This window comes from Dromiciops gliroides, chromosome 3, assembly GCF_019393635.1.
Source record: "Dromiciops gliroides isolate mDroGli1 chromosome 3, mDroGli1.pri, whole genome shotgun sequence".
Classification (NCBI taxonomy): domain Eukaryota; kingdom Metazoa; phylum Chordata; class Mammalia; order Microbiotheria; family Microbiotheriidae; genus Dromiciops; species Dromiciops gliroides.
In genome coordinates, this window is record NC_057863.1 from 612,159,520 (window position 1) to 612,177,168 (window position 17,649).

A 17,649-nucleotide genomic window follows, 5' to 3' on the forward strand; every position below is an offset into this window, starting at 1 on the left:
TGCTGGTGGTGATGGAAGGTGGGCGGCTTTTCCACCAAGATTTCTCTCCTCAATAATGTCTTAAGGACCTGCTCTGGAATGGAGGTAGGTTTGGTGATTTGGGGGACATTGCTATTCCCAAGGCTCTCGGCTTCAGCCTCTGAGGGCAGGTAATTGCCAGTAGTGATTTAAGTTGCTGGGGCATCCTGAATATAGAATACAGAATGTCCAAGATGGAAGGGATGTTAGAACCCAGAGTATCAGTGTTGGAGGTGACCTTGGCCGCCACATCCATATATTTAAACATCGATCCATCCAACATTTATTTATCCTCTACTATATGTAAAAAACTACGGAGATAAAAATGAAAAAACAGGTAGGGTGGTCAGTGAGCTAATAGGTATAAAGCTAGAGTTCTTCAATCATAGTATTAGAAATGGGAGAAATCTTCGATATCATCTATTCCAACCCCTTCATTTTTGGAGAATGCCAGGGGGGCGGCCAGATAGCACAGTGGTTAAAGCACCGGCCCTGGAGTCAGGAGGACCTGAGTTCAAATCTGGCCTTGGACACTTGACACTGACTAGCTGTGTGACCCTGGGCAAGTCACTTAACCCCCATTGCCCTGCAAAAAAAAAAAAAAAGAATGCCAGCAGGTGTTAAATAAATGTTGATTGGATTGGATGAGAAAAATGAGGCCCACATGGGGGAAGTGAGTTGCTGACAGTCTCATCGGGTAATAGATCTGGGCTTGAACCCTTGTCCCAATGTTTCTTTCTTTTTTATGGTCCTGGAGAAATGGTTTATTAACCTTCCTTTTTTTCCTAAATGAACAGTTTACTTGATCCTTAAAGTTATTCCTTAGTTGTATTTGATATCTTTTATTTATACATTGCCTACATTTCCCCTTGTATCCATCCCTCTCTTTTCCCCTTCATACTCCCAGAAAAAAAATTTCAAAATAAAATAAAAAATAATCAGCAAAACTAATCAATTCATGAAAAAGGATCTTTTTGTGTGTGTGTGAGGCAACATGGGTTCAGTGACTTGCCCAGGGTCACACAGCTACTAAGTGTCAAGTGTCTGAGGCTGAATTTGAACTCAGGTCCTGAATCAAGGGCCAGTGCTTTATCTACTGCACCACCTAGCTGCCCCATGGAAAAAGATCTTTAAATAAATGTAAAGTTCCACACTTGTGTCCCCTGCACTCTGCAGAGCAGTGGGGGTGGTCTTAGTCTTTTCATATCCCTTCTTTGATGCCAAGCTTGTTTGTATTTTTGCAACATTAATTTCTGACTGTTTTGTAGCGACTCTTCTATTTTATATGGTCATAATCACTGTGTCTATTGGTTTTTTTTGGCTCTGCTGACTTCACTTCGCAGCAGTTCATGGAAGCCTTTCCATGAATCTCTCTATTGGTCACATTCCTCATTTCTTACAGCACAGTAGCCTCCCATTCCATTCATGCTTTACCATTTGGTTAGCCATTCCCCAGTCCATGCGTCTCCTTGTTTCCAATTCCCATTGGCTTACATGATCTCATACAGCTTCCGCTCATCCCAATCCTGTGGTGATTTTTATAGTCACCAGACTCTTCTTCCTTTGGCTGTCAACAGCTTTGGGGGGCACTAAGTGGAACCAGGTGATGCCCCAAGAAATACTCAGAGTCAGAGGGCTTGAGGATCACCTGTAAAATAAAGGCTCAGTTTTGTAGGAGTAAGGTGTGGGAGGAGATGGAAAGATGGGAGGTTATGATCTGAAATTTCAGAGGTCTCAGGGAACACTTGTGAGTGATGGGCTCCTGGAAGCCTGACTCAGAAAAAAGATTGAAAAGAAGCATCCCCTCCCTCCCTGCAGACCTTACTCTAGCCACTAATGCATTTCCTCCTACCTAATGGCCACCTCTTGCCCCATACCACTACTGCCTTCTCCTTAACAAGCCGGATGCAGTGGGTAGACACAGGGCCTCTGCTTCGAGACACCAGACACTTAAAGGTTGGCTGTGCATATCTCTGTCTCTGTGGTTCCTTTCTGCCTCTGGTCTTCATTGGAAACCTGCGCAGAGGTGGGCAGGAGAGCCCGAGTCCCTGGCAGCCTGCAGAGCAGACTGGCCCTTACCCAAAAGCCAAGTAGGTAGTGCCATGGAGGAGTGAGCCTAGTTATTTCTCAAATCTTTGCTGCTGAGGCTTAAAAGAAGACCATTCAGGGTCTGTGCCTTTGTGCAGAACCCTGGTAGTCCATGCCCACCCACCACCTCCCTCCTTGTAAAAAGCATAACCACCAAAGAGGGAGGATTGTTAATGCTCTAATAATGTTGTTTCTCAGAACTCTTGGAGAAGGTGGTAGGATTGAGGGCAGAGTGCAGGAGGCCTTAAAAGGAGCCAAGAAAGGGGGAATGAGGGCCCCAGAAGAAAAACCAGTAGATTCATAGACTTTTAGAACAGAGTGTCAAAGCTGGAAAAGCCTTAGAATATATAAGTGTTAGGACTGGGAAGTACCTTAGAACATAGAATGTTGGAACTGGAAGGGGCCTTAAAATGCAGAATGTCAGCTGGAGGAGACCCTGAAACATAAAATGTTAGAGTGAGGAGGGACCTTTGAGGATAACAAATGTCAGAGAGGGAAAAAGCATTAGAACACAGGATGTCAGAGCTGGGAGGGCCCTTAGAACACAGGAAGTCAGAGTTGGGAGGGCCCTTAGAACACAGAAGGTCAGAGCTGGGAGGGGCCTTAAAACACAGGATGTCAGAGCTGGGAGGGCCCTTAGAACACAGGATGTCAGAGCTGGGAGGGCCCTTAGAACACAGGAAGTCAGAGTTGGGAGGGCCCTTAGAACACAGAAGGTCAGAGCTGGGAGGGGCCTTAAAACACAGGATGTCAGTGCTGGGAGGGCCTTAGAACACAGGCTGGCAGAGCTGGGAGGGCCCTTAGAACACAGGATGTCAGAGCTGGGAGGGCCCTTAGAACACAGGATGTCAGAGCTGGGAGGGCCCTTAGAACACAGGAGGTCAGAGTTGGGAGGGCCCTTAGAACACAGAAGGTCAGAGCTGGGAGGGGCCTTAAAACACAGGATGTCAGTGCTGGGAGGGCCTTAGAACACAGGCTGGCAGAGCTGGGAGGGCCCTTAGAACACAGAATGGTGGAACTGGGAGGGACATTAAGAACATCAACTGGAGGAGGCCCTGGATTGTAGGGACTTTTGAGGTCAAAGAATGTCAGTATAGGAAGGGGCCTTATCAAAAAAGCATATTAGGACACAGAGGGACTACAAAGCGAACAACACTAGGACCTTAGAAGGGTAGCATAGGAAGGCATTTTTTTTGGGGGGCGGTGAGGCAATTGGGATTAAGCAACTTGCCCAGGGTCACACAGCCAGTAAGTGTTAAGTGTCTGAGGCCGGTTTTGAACTCAGGTACTCCTGACTCCAGGGCCGGTGCTCTATCCACTGCACTGCCCCATAGGAAGGCATTTTTGAACTGCATTTTGCAGATCATGAAGATGAGGCCAAGAGAGAGCACTTGACTTGCCCAAGGTAACAGAGCTAGGATTCTGAACCAAGTCCTTGGATTCCAAAGGTTCTTCCAGAACTGCTCATTTCCTTCAGCATGTGACTCGACAAAGGTCTCAGAGCCTCTAAGGGTAGTACTGGAACTCAGAACTTGGATCACCTGAGTCTTTGACCCAATGAATGCCCAGTCCTCTCATTTGAGAGATGAGCAAGACAGGTATAGATTCATAATGTCATGGGGAAAATGACGGACCTGCCGTCAAAAGTAGTCTTGGATTCCAGAACTGACCCAGCCTCTCTGAACCTCAGTTTTCTCATCTGTAAAATGAAGATAATAATCAGTACATTCTGCATGAAGCAGTTGGGAGAATCAATGGGCACAGATGCATATAAATTTCATGATTTTCATGATTTCTAAGTGACTTGTTCATTTGGAACTATGCCCAAAGGGCTATCAAAATGTGCACACCCTTTGATCCAGCAATACCACTACTAAGTCTGTGTCCCAAAGAAATTTTTTGAAAAAGGAAAGAACCTATTTCATAAAAAGTATTTATAGCAGCTCTCTTTGTGGTGGCAAAGAATTAGAAGTTGAGGGAATGCCCATCAATTGGGGAATGGCTAAACAAGTTGTGGTATATGAATGTCATGGAATACTGAATGCTATAAGAAATGATGAGCATGGGGCAGCTAGGTAGTGCAGTGGATAAAACACCAGCCCTGGATTCAGGAGGACCTGAGTTCAAATCCAGCCTTAGACACTTGACACTTACTAGCTGTGTGACTCTGGGCAAGTCACCTAACCCTCATTGCCTGGGCCCCCCCCCCCCCAAAAAAAAAGATGAGCAGGCAGATTTCAGAAAAAACCTGGAAATACTTACATGAACTGATGCTGAGTGAAGTGAGCAGAACCTGGAGAACACTGTACACAGACAGTGATATTGTAAGATGAACAGTTGTGAATGACTTAGCTATTCTCAGCTATACAGTGGTCCAAGATAGTTCCAAAGGACTGATGATGAAAAATGTTATCCACCTCCAGAGAAAAACTGATAGTATCTGAATACAGCTAGAACCATACTATTTTTCTCCTTCTTTCCTGCTTCCTTCCTTCCATCCTTCCCTCTTTTTCTGTTTCCTTCCTTCCTTCCTCCTTTCTTTTTCCTTCCTTCCTTCCTTTCTTTCTCTTCCACAAAATGACTAACATGAAAGTGTTTTACATGATTGCACGCACACACACGTATGTATGTATAACCTATATCAGATTGCTTACTCTCTCAGGGGAGGGAAGAAGGAATAGAATCTGAAACTCAAAACTTAAAAACCCACCAACAAATGTTAAAAAAATTTTTTACATGTAATTGTAGAAAAATAAAATTATTTTTTTTAAAAAGTGACTTGAGGGGCAGCTAGGTGGCGCAGTGGATAGAGCACAGGCCCTGGAGTCAGGAGTACCTGAGTTCAAATCCGACCTCAGACACTTAACACTTACTAGCTGTGTGGCCCTGGGCAAGTCACTTAACCCCAATTGCCTCACTAAAAAAAAACAACAAAAAATTTAAAAAAGAAAAGTGACTTGGCCAAGGTCTCTCAGTGAGCCACTGTTAGAGCCAGGACCAGAACAGAAGGGTCCTTACTGCTATACTCATATTTAGAGCTGGGAATGACCTTAGAGATCATTTTACAGATTTGGAATCTGAGGCTCAGAGAAAGGAAGAAATTTTCTCAAGGTCGTAGAGTGAGGGGTAGAACTAGACTTAACCTCCAGGTCTTTTGAGTCCAAAGCCAATACTCTTTCTATAACACTGCACTGGAGCAGCATTTTTAAAATTTTTTGGTCACGCTTTACTGCTTCTTGGTTGATACGGGCTGCTTCAACATTTGGGCATTGTTAGGAGGGGGCCGCTAGGTGGTGCAGTGGATAGAGCACTGGTTCGGGAACAAGGAGGACTTGAGTGCAAATTTCACCTCAGGCACTTACTAGCTGTGTGACCCTGGGCAAGTCACTTAACCCTAATTGCCTTAAAACATCTGGGGCCATCTCCAGTTGTCCTGATGTATATCTGGAGGAGAGAGTGAGGCTGGTGACTTTGCACAGCCCTGCCTCACTTAAATCCATCTGAGTATAAGCCATGACATCGTCCTGATGTCATGGTCCTCAAGAATGAAGGACAAACAACAATTATTAGGAGGGCAGGAAAGAGGACCATTTAAAACAAATGTCTTTCAGCTGGACAGCTAGGTGATGCAGTGGATAGAGCACCAGCTTTGGAGTCAAGAGGATCTGAGCTCAAATCTGGCCTCAGACACTTACTAGCTGTGTGACCCTGGGCAAGTCACTTAACTCTGTTTACCTCAGTTGCTCATCTATAAAATGAGCTGGAGAAGGAAATGATGAACCACTCCAGCATCTCTGCCAAGAAATCCCCAAATGGGGTCAAGAGGAATCAGAAACAACTACAAAACAAGGGAACAACAAATTCAGCTAAGAGTCCAGATGATACTTGACCTTTTATCAGTTGCAACACACTACTGTGTGACCCTGGGTAAATCTCTTCCCTCTCTCCAGATGTCAAGTCTCCTTGTCCAGAATAATATTCAAAATCAGGGCAATAATGTGTTATAACTGGTTAAAGGTGGAGATATTGCCAGAAGGACTTGAGGGGGATGGGGTATCAGGGAAAGGGGGGGAGGTATGACAAACTCCTGTACTAGGGCCTAGATGAGTCATCTTTACTTTTTTTTTTTTTGGTGGGGCAATGGGGGTTAAGTGACTTGCCCAGGGTCACACAGCTTGTAAGTGTCAAGTGTCTGAGGCCGGATTTGAAGTCAGGTACTCCTAAATCCAGGGCCAGTGCTTTATCCACTGTGCCACCTAGCTGCCCCCATCTTTACTTTCTTTTGGTTATCCCTAGGGTCTTTTCCCAAGCTGCCATTCTGTGTTCTAAGGTTTCTCCTAGCTCTGACATTCTACTATTCTGTTCTCTAATAGTCCTTCCTGATCATGGGCAGCTGGTGGCAGAGTGAACTGAGCCTCGAATCAGGAGGACCTGATTTCAAATTTATCTTCATTTTTTTTTCTTTTTTTTTTTGGTGAGGCAATTGAGGTTAAGTGACTTGCCCAGGGTCACACAGCTAGTAAGTGTTAAGTGTCTGAGGCCGGATTTGAACTCAGGTCCTCCTGACTCCAGGGCTGGTGCTCTATCCACTGCGCCACCTAGCTGCCCCATCAAATCTATCTTCAGATAGTCACTAGCTGAGTGGCCCTGGGCATGTCACTGTTTGCCTCAGTTTCCTCAATTGTAAAATGGGGATAATAATAGTACCTACCTCATGAGAGTTGTTGCGAGGTTCAAATGAAATCATATTTGTTTGTTTTTTTAAAGTGCTTAGTGGGTCAGCTAGGTGGTGCAGTGGATAGAGCCCTGGCCCTGGATTCGGGAGGACCTGAGTTCAAATCCAACCTCAGACACTTGACACTTACTAGCTATATGACCCTGGGCAAGTCACTTAACCCTCATTGCCCCACCCCACCAAAAATGCTTAGACAATGTCTGGTACACAGCAGACATTATATGAATGCTTATTCTCTTCCCTCCTATAACCTTCTATGTTCTAAAGTTCCTTTCGGATGTGAAATTCTAATTTAGTTTAATTTAAATCAAGACTTATCAAGAGTCTACTATTGGGGCAGCTAGGTGGCGCAGTGGATAGAGCACCGGCCTTGGAGTCAAGAATACCTGAGTTCAAATCCGGATTCAGACACTTAACACTTACTAGCTGTGTGACCCTGGGCAAGTCACTTAACCCCAATTGCCTCACTAAAAATAAAAAATAAAATAAAATTTTAAAAAAGAGTCTACTATGGGGGCAGCTAGGTGGTGCAGTGGATAGGGCACCAGCGCTTGATTCAGGAGGACCCGAGTTCAAATGTGGCCTCAGACACTTGACACTTAACCCTCATTGCCCCGCAAAAACAAACAAAGAAACAAAAAAATACTTCAAGAGTCTACTATGTTGAGGGCAGCTAGGTGACACAGTGGATAGAGCACCAGCCCTGCTGGCAATAGGACCTGAGTTCAAATCCTACTTCAGATAGCTGTGTAACCTTGGGCAAGTCACCCCCCAAAAAAGAACCTACTGGTGTGTGTATGTGTGTGTGTGTGAATGGCAAGTTGGATTAGTATAGTGGACCAAGCACTGGACTTGGATTCAGAGGATCTGGTTTGAATCCTACCGTTTTCCTCTGCTACTTGTGTGACCTTCGGTTAAGTCACTTCCCTTTCCTGGGTCTCAACCTCCCAGTCTGTCAAACAAAGGGGTTGAATTAGAGGGTTTTAAGAATCTCTGTTGGGAGGTCTACTCCTAGGTTTTATGACCCAGGACAAGTCACTCCACCCCTTCCCACCTTGGGCATTAATCCATCTACTTTACAGAATTATAGTGAGTAATACCCACCTGAGATAAAAATGAGCTCCTATTGTAACTGCAGTACAAATTCAAATGTGATAAGCACCATTGGAGAGGCACAAAGAAATTGTTATGGGAATTTAGGGCAGGGAAAGAGTGAGTTAAAATTAATCTTGGGAGAATTCCCCGAATCTCCTTAAGTCACTATAGACTTCCAGGGAGGTCTGAGCATAGCAAGCAGAAGGGTGGGGGTCGGGGAGGCAGAAGGGAGGTCAATGTGAATAACAGAAGAGGAGCCCGGGGAGAGGGGACCTGAGGGAGAATCTCTCCTCCATAGCCCTCCTCCTCCTCCTACTGTGCGTTTAGATGCTCCCTGGGGAGAGCAGGTTGGAGGCATGCTCACTCTCCAGCAAGCTTCCCTCCTTCCCCTATCTGGGCCTCAGCTGTTGTCACACCCTTCAGGGCTGGCATCCGAGAACTCCCTCAGATCAGCAGGTTCCCCAGGGCTCTGCTAAGTTCTTTGGTTCTGCAAAGGTACAGAAAACAAAGACGAGGAACAAGTGGGGAGGCAGAAGTCTGGGTGGGAGTCTCTCGCTATTTGTGATACCTAGAAATGAGTCATGTTCCCCTCTGGACCTCAGTCTTCCCATCTGTAAAATAAGGGGTTTGAACCAGGTGTTCTGTCATCGCCTTACAACCTCCCCTAAGTCGGGTGGATTCTTCCTACATCTCAGCTTGATTATTACAGGAGCTCTCAGTTGGACTATTGCAATAGCGTCCTCCTAACTGGTCTCCCTTTTCCAGCCCATCCTCTCCACTGCTGCCAAAATGATATGCCTGGGGGCAGCTAGGTGGTGCAGTGGATTGAGCACCGGCCCTGGAGTCAGGAGGACCTGAGTTCAAATCCGACCTCAGACACTTAACAGCTGTGTGACCCTGGGCAAGTCACTTAACCCCAACTGCCTCACCAAAAAAAAAAAAAGATATGCCTAAAACACAGATCCGAGTCACCACCAACCTCGCTCAAAAAATTTTCAGTGGCTCCCTATTGCCTCTAGGGAAAAATCTGAAGCCCTCACCCTGGATTTAAAGCCCTCCACACCCACCTTTACAGATTTACTCTTCTCATTCTCTCACTTTTTCTTCTATGTTCTAGGCCAAGAGGCCTTGTAACTAATCACTTAGACAACATTTCCTTTGATTAGGTGCCTCATGTCTGGAATGCGCTAGCTCACTGGCTCTTCTGCCTCCTAGAATTCCTTCAAAGCACAACTTGGAGTCCACCTCCAACATCTTCCTTGAGGGCAAATACGATTTTTTTGGTCTTTGTATTCCAACACATGATTTTACACATAGTAGGCATTTTATAAATACTTGGGTTTTTTTTTTTTGTTTTTGTTTTGTTTTTGTGGGGCAATGAGGGTTAAGTGACTTGTCTAGGGTCACATAGTTGGTACATGTCAAGTGTCTGAGGCTGGATTTGAACTCAGGTCCTCTTGAATCCAAGGCAGGTGCTTTATCCACTTCACCACCTAGCTGCCCCCTATAAATACTTGTTGAATTGAATTAAGGTCCCTTTCCATTTTGTATTCCATGATCACATGAACATAGTTAGTGGGTCCACTCAGCAAAAGGGAGACAAATCTGAACTGATCTAGCTCAGTCCTTGGGCACCAAGGATATATTACTAATCTCAGGAATGAGATGGGGACAGAGGAATAGAGTATTGTGCTCTGACCATTGAACTGTAGAGCCTCCTTCCTTAAAAATCCAGCCTCAGTCCAGTCAGTTTGTTGGGAATTAGAGTCCATAGGGGCAGCTAGGTGGCGCCATAGTGTACCGAGCACTGGGCCTGGAATCAGGAAGCCTCATTTGAGAGGGTCACATTGGCAAGGCTGGGTCTTTCTGTTTCCAGTTTCCAGATTTTGACCTAGTCCTTTCTTTTCAGCTCTAGAATCCTAAAACCATGGGGCATTAGTAAGAAGGGACCTTAGGCTATACAAAGCTCAAAGGAACTTTAGAACAGAGCATGCTAGAGCTAGAAGGGACCTCAAAGATTTAATCCAACCTCCTTTTTTTTTTTGGTGAGGCAATTGGGGTTAAGTGGCTTGCCCAGGGTCACACAGCTATTAAGTGTCAAGTGTCTGAGGTCAGATTTGAACTCAGGTACTCCTGAATCCAGGGCTGGTGCTTTATCCACTGCACCACCTAGCTGCCCCTCCAACCCCCTTCTTTTACAGACCAGTCCACTGGGAATTTCATGAAGGGAACAGTAAATAGGTGACAGAGGCTTTGGGCTAGAACCTGGGTCTTCTGGTTTTCAACCCTGTCTTAGAATCATAGACTTTTCTCATTTATCAGAGGAGCGGCTCATCTCTACCATTATTTCTAGTTGGGTAGACATCCAATGATTCTGGAGGCACTGTCTCAAGAGGGGGCTCAAAGGGCATCTTGTCCAACCTGCAGCTGATCAGGAATCCTCACTGTAGCTTTTCCCAACAAAGTGGTTGTCCAGCCTCTGCTCAGAGACCGCCTGTGCCAAAGGCCTGTCCCTTCCAAGGCCTCTGATTAGGAGGAAGGCTTTCCTTACATCCAGCAGAGATCTCCTTGGATTTCCACCTAGGTCTGCCCTCTGGGACAAAGCAGGACGAGTGTCAGCCTTCTCCCGAATGACCAACATTCCCACTTGTGTGGATCCCAACACACAAGTCCCACACGTGCGCACACACCACTGCTAACTCTCATTTCTCTACTATCTCCCATACCTCTCTTAAAATATCGGGTGCCCAATTAGGTAGATGAAGCATGTATTACACATTTACTCATTAGATGCAGTATTCTATACAGGCCTCCCACTTGCCAGAGAAGGCTGCAAAGGACCCTATTGTGGTACCTGATGCCCAGGAGTAGACTCATACTTGCCCTCCAAATATCATGTGAAAAGTTGTGGCTACCCATGTCATACACTCTTTAAACATTTCTGAAGACTTCAGTATGTGCACAAGCTGCTGGGGGGCGGGGGATGGAGGAGGTCACTGTCACCCAGCCCCCCTGGCACCTGTCACCTTGCTAACTGGTGAGTCAATATGGATTTTCATCCTGTCTTCCTGAAGTCCTAATGACACTCACCTAGGAGAGTCCTGGGGAACCTGTCTCCCACCACTTCATTGTCCCAGAATTGCAGCCCAATCTCTGATTCTGACCCTTTCTGGGACCCCCTCAAAATCCCACTCAGGTGTGCCAACCTCTCCCCTTTCTATAAAGGCTGTTGGTAGGACAGTAAACCCCCATGAGGGTGAAGAGTTGTAGAAGGTTCTGTATCTTTTTTTTTTTTTTTTGCTGGGCAATGAAGGTTAAGTGACTTGCCCAGGGTCACACAGCTAGTAAGTGTCAAGTGTCTGAGGTCATATTTGAACTCAGGACCTCCTGAATCCAGGGCAGGTGCTTTAGCCACTACACCACCTAGCTGCTCTCTGAAGGTTCTGTATCTTAACTGAGTATGTGGTCTAGCCAGGGTTCTGCACACAGTTCCAGGATTTAGCACAGTGCATGACACATAGTAAGCACTTAATAAATATGTATTCACTGATAGACTTAATAAATGTTTGCTCAGTGAATGAATCAAAATCTACAGAGGCAGCTGGGTAAAGGGGGAGAGAATGCTGGGCTGGAGTCTTAGGAAGACCCAGGATTTCAATCCTCTTTGTGCTACTCACTTGCCCTGTAACCAAGCCCAAGCCAATTTCTGAGCCTCAGTTTCTCCTCTGAACCTAGCCCACAAGATGATTGTGAGGTTCAAATGGGAGAAAATGCATAAGGTGTTTGATAAACCATAGAGCAATAAACAAATGTCAGCTCTTATTATTACAGGCCGATTGGCTTCCAGGTCTCTGCTTCCCAACCTCCCAAATCCTTCCATTGAACTTGGGTGTGACAGGTTCGGTTCTTCTTTTTTTGCAAGGCTATTGGGGTTAAGTGACTTGCCCAGGGTCACCCAGCTAGTAAGTGTCAAGTGTCTGAGGCCGGATTTGAACTCAGGTCCTCATGAATCCAGGGCCGGTTCTTTATCCATGGTACCACCTAACTGCCCCTTGACAGGTCCAGTTCTTCCCCCAGTGCCCCATAGGCTTTGGGCAGGGGAATCCCACATAACTGTTCACCTCTTCTGCTCACTGACTGAATGACCTTGGGTGTAACCATAGATTATGGGATCTCAGCGATTATCCTGTCCAGAGGGGAGGGGGTGAGGCGGTAGACAGCAGAGGCTGGGTTCCTCTCACTCCACAGCTAGGGCCCCTTCCCCTCTGCACTACACTGTCTCATAGTAGGGCCTAAAAGTCAGGTGTAACCCCCCCCTCCGCCGCCCCCCCTCCCGAGTACAGCGTCGTTCCTTCCCCTGCTCGGAAGAACTCAGTCTCTTCGTCGGTAAAATGGGGCGAATTCTCAGAATTGGGGGAGGGGGTTGGAGCCTCATGTGTGAGATGGGGAGGAAGATCAATGATAATTCTGCAGGTGGGAGTCCGCAGGGTTTGGAGCCTGGGGACTGGCTCTGAGGACCTGAGGGGCCGGGGCGCTGTACACCGTGCCTCCTCTGCCCCTGTCCACGGCCGGCCGGGGGGAGGGGGGTGCGGGGGGAGGCTAGAAGATGCTCTGGGCTCGGGCTCCGCAGTGAGGGGAGGGGGGGGGCGGCGCAAAGAGAGGAGCGCTCTGCGGCCACGTGACAGCCCTCCCTCCCTCCCCCTCCCCCTCCGCTCCCCCCCTCCCCAACTGCAGCGGCGGCGGCAGCGGGAGCAGCAGCGGGAGCGGAGCTGCGTCCGACCGGGGCTGCTGCGGCCAGCACCGGAGCCGAGGGAGCCCGCCAGCCCTCCCCCAGGCCTTGCGGGTGAGTGGGCAGCCCCTGGCCGGGCACGGGCGGGGGTGGGAGGTGTGCGCGGGGCGGGCGCCCCGAGGGACAGGGAGGCAAGGATGCGCGCCGCGTTCCCCGCGCCCCCCCGCGCCCCCAGCCCCAGCGGGCACCTGCCCGGCTCTCCCCTCCCCCTCGGCCGGCCCAGACCCCTGGGCGCCTGCCCGAGGCTGGGGAGGGCCGCGCTCAGGTGACCCCCGGCGGCGGCGACAGCAAAGGCGGGGTGCCCGTGGGCCGAGGGCCAGGCTCCTGAAGGGCACAGGGAAGCTGCCGCGGAGGCAGGCGACGCTGGTGCCCCCTGCCAGGGGCTGGGCTCTGGCCCGCGGGTGGAAAGGCTGGGGTCACTCTTACCCCACCCCCACTCCCCACTCGTGACTCAGGGCGGGGGCTCCAGTCCTCAGGCCCCTTTTGGGAAAGGGGGGGCTCTCTTCACCCCTCCCAAGTCTGCCCCTTCAGGGCCAGTGGGTAAGCGATCAGTTCGGTGTCTTCTCTTGCTTCTGTCCCCAGGGGGGACCAGCGGGACTCTGAAGACTCGCTGGGAATTTATAACGTGCTTTGTGGCAGCCACAAGGTAACATGTCCCTTCGGAGTCACCTGGGGTCTGATATACCCTCGGTTGGCCTCACCGCTCCCCTCCATTTCCCTGGGCTCAGTGCTCGCCTTAGGTGACCTGCCAGACATTGGGGAGTGTCTGAGGGGATCTGTCCAGGGCTCGCCTGTTGGCATCATCACGCACCATCCAGTCCTGGTGACCCCAGAGTCCTTGTTACAAGTCATCTAACGGGGCCTTCACAGGCGGAAGGAGAGAGCGCCCCAACAATGCCCTTGGAGACTGTCCCAGAGTGACTGTTCCCTGCCCTCTGAGGCTAGATGCAGCTGGACTGGGTGCCGGAGAAGCTGGTATGGGGTGGTAGATCGACTCTCAGGGATGGCCCCTGGAGGCCAAGGTAGCTCTGAGCCAGGGCCGAGGGAAGCCTGGCTTAGAGGGAGGCAGTGGGCATTGGAGGAGTGGGAAAGGCTGCTCCCCTCCCAAGGAAGAGTAGAGATTGAATGTTTATCGATAAGGAAGATCTGGCTTCAAGTTCCTGTAGCCGCAATAGGTGACCTTTGAGCCCAGTTGTTTGTTTTTAATCTGAGACTAGTGGACTAGGTGATTTCTAAGGTTCCTTTGGGCTCTAAAAAGTAAAATTTTTCTTTAGCTTCTTTCTATGAAGTACGGAGAGTCCCTATTCTCTCTCCAGGGCAACTCTCTCCCCAAACCCCACCATCTTCCCAGGGCCTTCTGGAACTTTGAAAGGACTGATGTCTCAGTTGCTTGGACAGGTGGTCTCCCAGAAGGCTGTGGGGAGAGGAGACTAGGAAGAGAAAACTTCCATGGTCTGTCAGGAGATATCTGGATCATCTAATGCAGGCTGTGATGGTGGGCTACAAGATGAGGGCCTGGCCTGGGGAAATCAGAATTGCAAAGAGTAGGCAAGAAGAGAGTGGACCTCCGAGTCTCCAACCCTCGAGGTACTGTGTTACGGTTCTCAATGCCAATATAAAATGGGGGGCTTGGACTAGGTGACCTTTAAGGTCTTAGGCTTTGGAGCTAGATCATGTAGTCCAAGCCCCTCATTTTACTTATGGGACAACCAGAGATCAGAGATCCGAGTCCATTGCCTAGAGTCAAACCCAGTTCCCCAGACTATAAAGTCAGGGTTCTTTCCATTCCTTGAGGCCGTTGTCTTCTCTGTGTCTAAGAATAATAATACCACATGCTTTTGCTAGCATTGTAAATTTCTGAATTACTTTCCCTCTTTACCGTCCCGGGAGGTAGATAGCTCAGACCCTATTATCTCATTTCACCGGTGAGGAAGCTGGGGCCCAGACAGATTAAGTGATTTGCCCCAGGTGTGTAGACACACCTTCGTGAAGGACCTGGAGGCTTGAACCGGGCTGTCTCATCTTATATCTAGGATCCAAGGATTGACCTTTGACTGAGAAGGAAGTAGAATAAAGATAGGGTCGGTTCCTGATCACCCAGTCCCCAACCACATCTCCTTTCCTGGTCCCTGTCAGAGAGGGAATTTGATAGATTTCCCCCACCTCATATGGGAGTCCCTTGGGAGCTGTGGGGGCAGCCCTGTAGATGAGGGGTGTCCATATACTCTCCAAATGGGTCATCCTGTCTGAGCTCTATCAGGGAGCTCCCTCCCATCCCTTCTAGCCCAAGGAAGTTTGGATGAGTTTACAGTAATCTTAATCACCAGCTTTTCCCCCTCCCAACTCTATGTCAGGCTTGATAGAGCTGGGGAGGTCAGGGGGAGAGGGGGAGCCAGAGCAATTTAGCTGTAGTGGGGAGAATCAGGTCTTAAGTCTGGGCTCAGCCAGCCCCCCCCCCCCCCCCCCCCCCCCCCGCACTCAAAGATTAGACCTGAGCCCCCCACAGGGTCATTGGGAGCAAAGAGCTTTGTAAACCTTAAGGCCCTCCAGAAATGGGGATGATTACTGTTCTTTTTACTGTGATTCTTACAGTCTTTTTCTTAAGCTCGGTGGGCTAGGTGGTTTCCTCCTTGGGCCTCTCTCACAGAGGGAATCCTGCCCTCCCGGGGGCCCAGGACACTGTTACTCTTTACCCTCTCTCTGCTCTTTCCTTTCATGTTCTTTCTCCTCTGTTCTTCGACATTGCAGTGGGCAGGGACTATCTCATTTTTTGCTTAAGATAAGGTGTTTAATACAAGCTTGTTAAATTGAATTAAGCGTAATTGCCTGTCCCTCTGGGCAGTCCCTGAAATGGACTTGCAGCAGTTGGGGTGGAAGGGTCTGGTCTCCACAGCCGCACTGCCCTCCCTGATCTGGCCTTATTCCTTCATTCTTTGGAGATGGTGGGAACAGATAATAAGGTTTGAGGACTCTTAAGGTGGGATAGTCTCACAGTCTGGCTGAAGAAGCCCATCAAGTCTGCCATCAGACAGAGACATAGACATGTATGCACCCATGTGGGCACATGCATGCGCTCCCAGATGTGACAACAGACACACGTCCAGAGGCAACTGCATGCAGACACCTGCGTGCATAAAAAGCCTGAGTGTGCACAGGCCTATTGATGCCGAGACAGAGGTACACACACACACACACACACACACACACACACACACACACACACACCACACCACCACCACCACCAGTGCACGGGTGTACACATTTACCCAGAGCCTAGTCAGGGCCTGCCACAAAGGAGATTTTTAATCAATGCCTGCTGATTGAGTGATTGATTGATTTACACATTCATTGCATTCAATTCAGCAAACACATTTAAGCAGCCCTGATAAGTCAGACCCTGTGCTTGGGGAGCTCATGAACACACACACACACACACACACACACACACACACACACACACACACACACTTGCTCATGCTATCACAAAGGCAGGTATGTACAAACATGCATATATACAGAACCCAGGCACAAACATACACGTCTTCATGCTTTATGATCACAGATGTGCTGACTCAGACAAGCACAGGGGTCAGCTTCCCCTCACCTCTGGTGTAGAAGCTCCCGTGCTAGCAGCAGCTACAGCTAGCTGACTATTTTCCCCTTCAGGTGGAATCCCCCACTTCTTTTTCAGACTGCTTCCTCTCTGCATCTGCCTGGGAGCAGAGGTTGTGCCCCAGGGCCAGAGCAGCCTCTGTTTCTCTGTCTCCCTGTCTCTCTGTCTGCCTCCCTGTCTCTCTGTCTGCCTCCCTGTCTCTCTCTGTCTGCCTCCCTGTCTCTCTCTGTCTGCCTCCCTGTCTCTCTCTGTCTGCCTCCCTGTCTCTCTGTCTGTCTCCCTGTCTCTCTGTCTGCCTCCCTGTCTCTCTGTCTGTCTCCCTGTCTCTCTGTCTGCCTCCCTGTCTCTCTCTGTCTGCCTCCCTGTCTCTCTCTGTCTGCCTCCCTGTCTCTCTGTCTGTCTCCCTGTCTCTCTGTCTGTCTCCCTGTCTCTCTGTCTGCCTCCCTGTCTCTCTCTGTCTGTCTCCCTGTCTCTCTGTCTGCCTCCCTGTCTCTCTCTGTCTGCCTCCCTGTCTCTCTGTCTGCCTCCCTGTCTCTCTCTCTGTCTGTCTCCCTGTTTCTCCCCCCATCCCTGTCTGTCTCTGTCTCTGTCTCTCTTCTAGGCGTGGGGAGGCAGGGTGGCCAGCTGGAAAGAGCCTGGCATTGGAGCCAGATGACCTAGCTTTGAGTTCTGGTTAGGCTCTTTACTAGCCATGGAAAGTCATTTCACCTGTTGGGTCCAAGTTTTTTCATCTGTAAAATGGGGAGTGGGGGTTGGACCAGGTTATCTTCATAGGCCCTTCCAACTCTAAATTCTACGTGTGATCTGCTGTATGACTTGGGATGAGAAGCTGCTTCTGTCTGGAACTGTCTGATGGTGATGATGATGATGGCATTAATAATACACATTTCTTGGGGGTAGCTAGGTGGCATAGAGCTCACCAGCCCTGGATTCAGGAGGACCTGAGTTCAAATCCGGCCTCAGACACTTGACACTTACTAATTGTGTGACCCTGGGCAAGTCACTTAACCCTCATTGACCTGCAAAAAAAAATACACATTTCTTTAGCACCTTAAGATTTGTAGTACGTTCCTCACAACAGTTCTGTGGGGTGTATAGTACAAGTATTATTATGACCTTTTTTGTTTTTGTTTTTGTTTGTTTTTTAGTGAGGCAATTGGGGTTAAGTGACTTGCCCAAGGTCACACAGCTAGTAAGTGTTAAGTGTCTGAGGCCGGATTTGAACTCATATTATGACCTTTTGATAAAGTAGGAAAAAGAGGTTCAGAGAGGTTAGGTTTGCCCAGTATCACAGCCAGGAATGTGTCAAGA

At 48.7% G+C, this 17,649-nt stretch overlaps 1 protein-coding gene across 3 annotated transcripts in view; it reads left to right on the top strand.

The window, feature by feature from the left end:
- The first annotated feature begins 12,652 nt into the window (after positions 1–12,652).
- LOC122748565 (RAP1 GTPase activating protein) overlaps positions 12,653–17,649 on the top strand; it is a 113,270-nt gene continuing 108,273 nt past the window's right edge. For 2 of the 3 annotated variants that reach the window (XM_043994246.1, XM_043994248.1), the window contains exon 1: positions 12,653–12,779. The gene's annotated coding sequence lies outside the window, so the exon portion shown is untranslated. The remainder of the gene's footprint in view (positions 12,780–17,649) is intronic. The other variant, XM_043994247.1, reaches the window with a different exon arrangement.